The 10762-nt window shown below is 38.1% G+C and overlaps 1 long non-coding RNA gene across 4 annotated transcripts in view; it reads left to right on the forward strand.

Annotated features, from left to right (window-relative positions):
- The window catches only part of LOC107666528 (uncharacterized), a 158816-nt gene that overhangs the window by 4330 nt on the left and 143724 nt on the right, over window positions 1-10762 (forward strand). For all 4 annotated transcript variants that reach the window (XR_001631675.1, XR_001631673.1, XR_001631672.1 and 1 more), the window contains one exon: window positions 3050-3191. This is a non-coding gene — a long non-coding RNA (uncharacterized LOC107666528). The remainder of the gene's footprint in view (window positions 1-3049; window positions 3192-10762) is intronic.

Raw genomic sequence — 10762 nt, forward strand, 5'->3', positions numbered from 1 at the left:
TATATATTTTATATTGTTTAATTTCAGTGTGCCTGCTATTATTGAAATTGACTTTCAAAAATACTTAAAAATGCCTTAATTCTTCAAAATACTTATTTTTTTCTGTATTGCTGTTTATGTTATTATGAAATGGCATATCATTTTTTTTTATTGTTTTATGTGTTTCAACACACCTGCTAATATAGAAATTGACTTTCAAAAATAAAAGGAAAATAAAAAGTGTGGCAACTAGCCCCAGTCCCCCTATATTGTATGTGCCAACTGTAGAATTGACTATAGGAATTAGCTGAATTGCTTATCCAATTATGCTTAGCTGTTAGCGCACTGGCACCCATCCACTGCAGTGTGTCTGAATGCACACTACGGCTAATTTGCTGTATCACGCTCTGGACCAAACCCTTTTCTTGTGGAGGTGAGGCAGGCAGTGTGAAGACTTAGCCTGGATTACAGGACTTCAGAGATAGCGCTGAATCCAGCCTCCTGTCTGACATGAATTGATCGGATTAGAAAGGGTGGATTCCATCCTTGAGGGGAAACCAAGCACGTTGTATATAATTGACTTTTTTTCTCCCTCCATGTCTTGTGGGTTGGCAGTGCTAGCAGAAGGGAATACTTTAGTGGGTAAATATCAGAAAGGACTCGGGTTTGACCAGGTTGGTGGAGGCTTAGGAGTCCGATCGATATCGCTGGTGTTGAGTTGCAGCGGCAGCCCAGGGACACGGCGCAGAGGAAGCGTCTCTGCGCTGTGATGCTCGACCTGCACATCCACCGAGGTCCAAACGACTCTGCCACGGGTCTTGTTTCAGAGGGTTTTGGTTGTTTACCTCCTTTGTGCTCCTTTTCATCCACTTCCCCCTATCATCTGCTCTCTTAAACTTTGCTGTTTGCTCCTACACTGTGGAATTGACACACATGCTCCAGCTCATCAGAATGGCATGGATAAGGTTTCATCTTTTTTGGTAAATCCTAGTGTCAAAAATGGAACTCTCACTTACAGCTTTGTATTGGGCACATCCGGTAACCTTTGAAGTGTGTGTGGAGAATGATCACAGTCATGTTAGAAGGGCTCGGTAAATGTTAGGTCACTTCAAGAAAAAAAAAAAGTTATAACAATCTTTATTCTTTACATGAATGATGGCTCTTAACTGATCTATCTATCTATGTATCTATCTATCTATGTATCTATATATCTATCTATCTATCTATCTATCTATCTATCTGTCTGTCTGTCTGTCTGTCTGTCTGTCTGTCTGTCTGTCTGTCTGTCTGTCTGTCTGTCTGTCTGTCTGTCTGTCTGTCTGTCTGTCTGTCTGTCTGTCTGTCTGTCTGTCTGTCTGTCTGTCTGTCTGTCTGTCTGTCTGTCTGTCTGTCTGTCTGTCTGTCTGTCTGTCTGTCTGTCTGTCTGTCTGTCTGTCTTCAATATTGTGTCATTAGACCAGAGTCTCAGTGAAAAATTGCAATTCTTCATATAACCATGTGTTGAAAACTGAGCACCGCTCCCGTTTTGGCAAAGAATTAGGCTGAGCTTAATGGATCAATTTTTTGATTATTAAAGCCAAGTCTCTGTGCTGAGGCGTAATGCGTTCAGCATTGATCCCTCTCCAGCCTTTTATTGCCGTTACTCCAGTGGCTCTCACATTTAAAAGATATGTTCACACTAATAAAGATTTTACAAAGTGACACAGAGATAAATAAGATTTTGGAGTGCAGAGATCACATTCTTAAGGTACAGATGGGAAAGCAGTCAAGGAACCACTCAGCGAGCCTTTAGGGATGCCACAAATTTTGAAACTACAGCATAAAAGTGATTCCTGGAAAATTAAAGCTGAAAAGACTTGAAACCCTGGCCAATTTTAAATTCAGTTTACTTATGTACTACTAAAGTTTCAGTGATGGTGGAAATCATAGTGCACTGCCAACACATAATAACTCTTTTTTTCTATTTTATATTAGACTGATATAAAGTATCAATTTGTCCGACATGTTTGTGTTTCAGCATAATCTTGATTCATGGTCAGTGGGATGTTGGAGCATTGCTACATTTGAGTATTTCTTCTGGCTCATCCTGACAGTAGAGTTTGATTTAAAGGATGCTGTGGAAAAAGCATCCCGACGTGTTCAAAGGGCCAAGAGCATATGGAGTCTTTATTGACCATATGAGTTGAAATGAACCCAAAAGCATGGCGTGTAATGATTGTTGCACACTGGGCCCACGAGCTGTGCTGTGAGCTAACCAATCAATATCCCATCAATAGCTTTTTATTAAAATTGTTCGCAAGCAAATCAAAATCTATATTGTTTTCACTGAAGAAAAGAGTGTGAAATATTCCATTTATGCGTTAGTCAGAATAACGGAGTGAAATATTGCTTTCTATGCATAATGGAATTAGCGCTCGTTGCCTATATGTATTGTTATTAGAATATCTCGCCCGAATTGATTTTCCTAAGTGATGCGTTTGTGATTAACTTATTTCCATTCATTTCAACTGAGCTGAATTAACTATCATATTACCCCTGTATAAAGATGAGATTAATAACACAACTATTTATTATACTTATGAGATGAATGATATGCTGCACAGGCCGTATCGATTCAGCTGCGAGGAGAGAGTGTGGGGAGGGTTGCTTATCACCAAGCTCTTACCGTTTATTTACCGCTATATATTGGACACTACAGGCCGTTTAAACAACTCTATTTCACCAGCTTGAAATATGAGCCACTGAAATTCTCGATAGTGCATCTGTCACCACAAAAGTTCTCTTTCCACTCCTCCTTTCCACTCAGCATTGTTTAGCCGTTTAAATCAGATCAGTAATCCTCCCTCAATGATAGACCATTAGACATACACAGGAATTTGAAGAGCATCTTTATTTAGATCAACCGTTCTGAATATTACTGAATAAACTACCCACCTCTTCACTTTCCCCGAGCTCAGAGATGAACGAGGGAGGAAAAAAAAGAGAAAGCAAAACAGATAGTAGGTGTGGAGGCTGAAAAGGATATTCACTGTAAGTTCCCATTGCTGGGGTTTGTTTCTTATCTTTGCAGACGAGTGGGAAATCAAAGACTGGAATGCTGGGGAAACTGACAAAGGGGTGAGCTCTGGAAAGGAGGACAGATACTTCCTGTTCCTGCTGGAGTGACCCGCAGGTCTGAGGAGGAGTGAGGGAGAGGAAGGCAGAGAAAGCGAGTGAGTACGAAATGAGACGAAAGCACAGGAGGAAATGTGTTGAGAATAGAGCTAGTATGAAAAGGAAATATTCATTAATAGACATTTACAGGGTTGTTTGGCCTAGTGTGATGAGTACAGGTCACTATTTTTTTTACGTTGTTTGACTTTCTTTTACAGGGTTTCTGTTACAGGTTTTTTTGCAGGTCATTGCAGTTTAATTCATCTATCAAATCCAGTCATTTATGTTTTTGTACCATACTGCGTGAGGAAACTGCATGGTCATTTCCTTTATATTTGTAACATTGTCATATCTGATTTTCAAATATCTCACATTCATATTTTACATTCTTCAACGTCTTATCAAGATATCACACCTTTATCCTTTTTAAACACCTGCCCATTTTCAAGCAGTTGTAATTATGTGAGGAAAGAATCTGCAGTCGCACATGCCAGCCAAAAGAGGGCAACATGATTTCAGAATTCCTCCACATATGAGGACAGAATAGTGTCTAGAGGGTTAAACGTGTAAGTAACAATAATTTACATTTGCGTTTGGAATGGCTTCCCTATTCTGTCAGTCGGCAGTTCAAAGCAGTTCAACACTCTTGGCAACAAAGGAAGGTTGTTGTCACATGCGTGAGATATTCCGGGGCTGAAATGAAGTTGCTCACCATCGGCGTGTCATCATGGAAGGACATCTCCTCCATGATGACTGAATGAAACAAAAGAGAAATTACATTAACCTATCATTGCTGAAACAACCTGCTGTCAAAGAGATACTGTAGCTTGAGATCATAAGGTTCATTATATTTAGGCAGTTCCGGTGTTTAAGAGTGATGTGATTTAATGAGATTTTTTTTTATTTTTTAGTCAGTGTAACATTTAGCAGTTCTTGGAAACACTGGTGATATTACGTTCCCATCTCGACATTATCACTCGTGAGCTTTTCAATATAACTGCACGTGTTCTTTGCATCAATCAAACGAAGGCTAATATTCACAGCAAAATTATTATCGCAAGATTGTTTTGTTGCTTGCTTCCAGCTTGATACAATAAAGCACATGCGCCCCTTTGCATCAAAAGTGCATAAGTGCACACGTGCAAATGTATGTATCTGTGTACTTTTTGTTTGCAAGAAAGGCTTGGCAGCATGTATTTACTGGCTGAATGTGTTTGGTGCACACAAGCGTGGATGCAAATTTTCTTTATGTGTTTGCTCAGCGCATCCTGCATTTCACGTCAATTTCTTTTACGAAATTGACAGCCTGTTTTGACACACGGCTGCTTTTGTTAGTTGACAGAGGCCACTGCAGGAAAACTGTAGAAGGGTCAACTGCACTTCAGTCTCTGACCAGCAGAGGGCGGCTTTTTCAGTCTAGGCAAGCAAAAGGGCATTTTTGTGGGTGCATCAAGCTGTTTTTGGATTTTTGACAAATGAGCATGTTATTTAGTGTTTTATTTACATTGCAAACAGCATTTTTTTGTGTAAATATGTAGCTTGTAAAAACATGTAAGTTGAAACATCAGATTGGATGAGTAGCCAATGTGATTTTTAATGCTTCTAATTTGGAAGCATTTATTATTATTTTAATTGTTGTTGTTTATTTTTAGTGCATGCATGGACATAATAATTATTAGTAGTATTACTATTGTTAATTTATAATCATTTGTTCATTTTACATTTTGATCCTGTTTTACACGTCACTGAATTGCTTTCTGTGTATGATTTTTTTCTTTTTTCTTTTAGCCTAATAGTTTTATTCTCCATTCAGTGTCTTCCGTTCAATCTCTTATCACTCCTGTCAGTATTATTTCCATAACAGTAATGCACTTGTAGAACAATTCAATTAGGCTGGACATGCTGTACAATTAGGTTTTCCTGTTATGGAATTTAACGGTAAATTACTTGCATATTTCCCAGTCATTTGCAAGTATGCAGGGCCCATTTCGTCTCTGAATAGGACTGGAGAGAAATCATACAGCCATCCTTCACACACACACATAACATCACGCATGCGCAAGCATAGGCTCTAGTAATCATATAGTAATCTATATAGCCCAGAGCTCAAGACCTCACTATTCATATGCCTTTGTTAAAAGCGCCTACTTTCTTTTGTCAGTGCTATAGGGTTCTAGTGTGGTTGTGAGCGAGCTAACAAGCTCTCTGATCCAGATCTATTATGTTTTTATTGATAGGTGTATCCTCATCAAAGCAAAGCTTTAGGCAGTTTCTCATCATTTGCTTTGAATGCATACATGTTTTTTTTTTTTGCTGTAGAACTACTATATTGCCTGATTCAAACCTGATTTGGGATTGATTTTAGTTGTATCTTGAGTGAACTTTTTGCTGCGATGTCTATTGGTATATTTATTAAATTGGTGCAACAAAATAGCATGTTTGAAATTCTTCAGGTATGGAAAAGATATGCATTTAAATGAGGTTGTCACATAAAACAAAACCTGGAAGTTGGTGGAGAATGCGGGAGGTTAAGGTTTTTTTAATGAGGTGAATTTCTTATTGCAGGTCTCTCTAATTCAGCTGTTGCAGTGTGATCAAATCCTCATGTGAGACTTGCATTAGGAAATATTGAAACGTATGGAACAGCGAATGCTGAATTACCTGCTGTTGAAATATTTTGTATAGCAGGAGTTTTTATTGTGGTTTCACCTTTTTTCCTTTCCTCACCTCCACAGTCAGTAAAATTAATTTCCCTGACCTTCGAGTGTTCAGAGCAGCAGGTCTCAAATTCCACATATTACTATTGTGGCTTTTTATTTTTACTATGAAATACATGAAACAGGATAACGAGGGCTCAGGGAATCTACCTATTGATTTTTATTTCAAGGCTAGAAATAATAATTAAATCAGAACAAACCAGCACCTGATCCTTGGCTGAGTGATTTTAGAAATAAATGTGTGTGTAAAGTGCTATTTTAGTTTGGGTATGTTAAGGTGGTAGAGTTGATACTGCTATGCAGTATTCAAGTCATATACTGTTTCAATTTTAGCTTCTTTAAAGAATGAAACTCTTATTTGAGTAGCCGATTCTTTAAAATGACAAACTGAAGAGATAAACTTCACTGTACTAATGGGTGGATAAATACAATTCTTTCCTGGGGGGGGGATAATTAATAGCTGGACAACATCAATTAAACTTTTTAACTATACGACTGTTGTAAAAAAAAAATTATAATAATAAAATAAAAAATAAATAAATACATTTCCTAAATTTTTTTTTTAGAGTTTTTTAAAATTTTTGTTTTGCTGGTGAAAAACAACAATAGATATTTTAGCCAAGTATACTTTGCCAGGTTTTATCTATGAAACGTTACTGTTGTGAAAAAAAAAAATGGTCACGCTTGTGACCATCGGACCATTAATAATATAATGAATTGAGTAATGCTTTTGACACCTGCATCGAGTCAGGGCATGAAGTCTCTATTTCAGAGTGTTGTCTTGAAGCGCTGCTCCGCTGTCCTTGCCAGCCACGTCCAATCAATCGTCGAAAGACGGGCAGGAGTGGCAGGAAAGAATTAATGAAGGAAAAGTTTCTCAGACCGGTGTCACTTCATGCCAGGAAACTTTGTCTGAAACCCTAATGTGCACGGGAGACGACCGAGGAGGGGGGTGGTGAGAGCAGTGTCCGCTGAAAGATATTGATATAGATTTTAATAAATGTACAGGTGATGACACCTAAAATGCCACTTCCACAATGCAGTTTGACAGTGTATTTGTACTAATAACCCCTAAGAGTGGAGATGAAATAGTGGCTGTTCCACTGTAGCCATGATTAATGTGGCTGAAGTAATTAAATTCCATTAGGCCCCGGGATCACCTGCCAGTGGAAGCGGGTGGCGGGCCACGGTGAGACAGCCATCCTGGACCTGGAGACTAATGCAGCGCTCCCAATCCCGGCCAAGGATACGGTAACGGAGGACATCTGCTCCCCGTTGATGGCTGAAGGTATTGATGCATTGGAGCATTAAGGGGGAGTAGGGGCGCTTAGCGGATGGTGCCAGCGCAAAGCTGTGTTTTCGCTGTTGACAGGAGAGATGCGCCAGAAGAAATGCGTCCGCCGTGCCTGCGCTGGCAGTGTGCTGTAATCTCTGGGCGTAGAAGGCAGCAGAAGCCTGGCTGCGGGCTGTAGCGTAGCATGGCTCAGTGGGAGTAGTTTTGCTCTGGGTGCAACGTTGGGCTGTTGTTGTTGCCTTTTTTCTCCTCTGCAGCGGTACTCCGTCCTCCCGGTAGTTGAGTACGGCACCGCCCCCACGTCCCCTGCTGTTTTGCGGCAGATTCCCGAAGACTGGCATCATTGCTGGCGGAGAGAGGCCCGTGCCCTTTGCAAATGGCTACAGTAATGACCCACTTGGGAGGCAGCGGGTCGCTGTGGATGCGGATGTGTCCAGGTGCCACAACATAAGCATTTCATTAAATATTGAAGCGACTGCTTTCAGTTATCGAGGTGGGGGAAAAAATTTGGCCACATTCCAAAAGTGACTAAATGTATGTGAGATGCGAACATCTCTCGCTTGCTCGCTCTCTCTTTTCTCTTTTTCTGTCTCCTCTCTCTAATCACTTTCTGGTTTTACTTGACCTTTCTTCTGCTAATTAGTTGCCTTCTTGAAATGCATTATGGGTAATCTATCTTGGGCGATCCAGCTTCCCCCCCTCTTCTCGCTCCGGTAATCACTCTAAACGTATGAATGATTTATTCAGCCGAGCTATTATTTCTCACAATCTTAAAATACATAAACCATAAAATACAACCCAATTATTACCTCACGCCTGCAAACCGGACCTTGGTACCGTGCCTGTGTTGTGTAATTGTGGTGACATTGAAGTAGAGAGAGTTATCTGGGATGTGCATGAGCACAAGTGGACAGGAACTTGCAGCTGTCTCAGGAATGCAATTGCACAGATGAGCACAGTAATGTAAGGTGTTGAGATGTGCAAACGTGGGCCCATGCTGTGTTAAATGCTATGTGTGCGGCGGTATGAGCGCTTAGTTTTACACAGGCTGAAGTCCTGCATCCTTGTTACACACACTTGGAAAAAAAAAAAACCTGAGATGCAAATGGTTATTTAAATGACATGAAATTATATTTTTGACCTTTCGTTTAACACACACACACACACACACACACACACACGTAATATTCATTATATGTATATGTATGTGTGTGTGTATAGGGCTGCAGCTATCGATTATTTTAGTAATCGAGTATTCTACCAATCATTCCATCGATTAATCGAGTAATCGTTAAGAAGTCATTTGAAATTTCATACATTAATAACCGTGAGAACTAAACCCTTTTAATGCATTTAATTGCCAAATTACATTCAAAATGCAAATACAAATATATCAATAAAAAATAAATAAAATATAAATATAAATAAATAAATAAAAATACAAAAATCAATTCCACATTACTTTAAAAAAGGTAAACATTACAAAACTAAAACTAAGGCATAAATCAAAATAATAGTAATCAAAATAATAATAATACCTAAACATTGCATTTATGTCATGCAACTTAACTTTCAAGTTTCAGCCTAACTAAAGCTAAAGCATGACATAAGCCTTTACTGTCTTCTTGGAAGGCTTTTTGGCTTTTGTGAGAGGTAAAAATCAGTGGACAGAAAGGTAACTTGGAACAAGAACAAGAGTCCATACACAATTTCTAAACACATATTTCTGCAACACGAAATTAGAGTTATTTGGAGAATAAACCCCCTTAAATGTATTTTTACGTACTGGTGTGTGTGTGTGTGTAGTGTGTAACTTGTTTTTGATATCCTTCATATTCTGTGTGTTGGTCAGTTCACAGCAGTGATATAAATTAATCTGTTCCAATAAGTTTAAATTGACTTTTACATTTTATGGGCATTTTTACCTTTATAAAGCCTTTTTTTTTCTAAAAGTGTGCATCATCTTTTGAGTCAAATTCTTACATTTAATCAGTCAATTAGAATAATAAGACATTTGGGTTGTTACCAAACAAATGATATCAGTATCAAAATTCATATTTGCAATGCAGAGGAAACACGGAAGCTGCATCTGAAGAGGCATTTGGATGTAGGCCTATTTACATTAATGCTGCTCAGAGGGACATGAATGCATTTAACCTGCAGTTACAAATGCATAAATAATATTTTGTTATTTTAAACATAAAACATTGAGTACTGATAATTTACAATTATTTTAAAAATGAAAAGATACTTTAAATGTGAAATTGTTGATTCATTCAGGAACGAAACACCGTCATGTTGCTCAGAGACATAAAACAGGAATTTTTTTGTTGGCGAAATAGAGCAAAAACAGGCAATATGGTGTCTAAAACGTAAGTTTCTTAATATTAACTTCTTGTTTATTGAACTGTTGCGTAATCATGCTGATTTTAGAGGTGAAAACTGGCTGTGAAAACCGTGTGATATTGACTATCTTTCTGTGGTATTTTTATGCATAACTGTATGGGGAGTGTGTGTGTCACAGAGAGAGAATGAGACAATCAACATGAATGGCGCTTAGTCTTTCACAAAACATAGCTAACTTAACTTAGGGACATCATAATTAGCCACCATACTGATTTACGGTCTTAAAGGGATAGTTCACCCAACAATGAAAATTTGATGTTTATCTGCTTACCCCCAGGGTGGGCATCCAATATGTAGGTGACTTTGTTTCTTCAGTAGAACACAAACGAAGATTTTTAACTCAAACTGTTGCAGTCTGTCAGTCTTATAATGGAAGTCAATGGGAATCACGGCTTTGAGAGTAAAAAAAAACATACACCAACAAAACCAAATTAAACCCTGCGGCTCGTGACGATACATTGATGTGTATTGACACATTGAAGTGATTGACACTCTATCTACAATCTCAGTTAGGAGTGTCAATGGTCCATGTAATATATGCACTTATAAGTCTGCGATCCGCCGTAAAGCAAGAAGAAGACGAAGAAGACGCGTCACGCGCCGGCTGTCGAGGACACGCTCAGGACAGTTCAGACATTGCAGTGCATCAGAGGTAAAAAAACTATATAAATACTGTTCAGTTTCTTGCACAGACCGATCGTTTCGTGTTTTTACACATCAAAGTATCATCGCTTTTTTTTTACTCTCAAGGCCATGATTCCCATTGACTTCCATTATAAGACTGACAGTCTGCAACGGTTTGTGTTAAAAATCTTCGTTTGTGTTCTACTGAAGAAAGGTGTTCCATGTGTAGTTACAGTAAATGGACAAACGAAGCCTGATGATTTTTTGTATTCGAGTTAATAGTTTCAGCCCTATATTATTATATTAGTGCTTGCTCATAGTTTTTGTATACAATATATGTGTGTGTACTGTGTATACAATATATGTGTGTGTACTGTGTATATTTATTATGTATATATAAATACACACATGCATGTATATATTTAAGACAAATATGTTTATATATTAAAAGTATATATATATCATTTAAATTATATGAATAAATGTATGCATGTAATTACATGTTAATATTTGAAATATATATAAAAAACATAATAAATATACACAGTACACATACATATATTATGTAAACAAAAACTTTTATTTTGGA

Source organism: Sinocyclocheilus anshuiensis, unplaced genomic scaffold, assembly GCF_001515605.1.
Source record: "Sinocyclocheilus anshuiensis isolate Anshui unplaced genomic scaffold, SAMN03320099.WGS_v1.1 scaffold63, whole genome shotgun sequence".
Taxonomy (NCBI): domain Eukaryota; kingdom Metazoa; phylum Chordata; class Actinopteri; order Cypriniformes; family Cyprinidae; genus Sinocyclocheilus; species Sinocyclocheilus anshuiensis.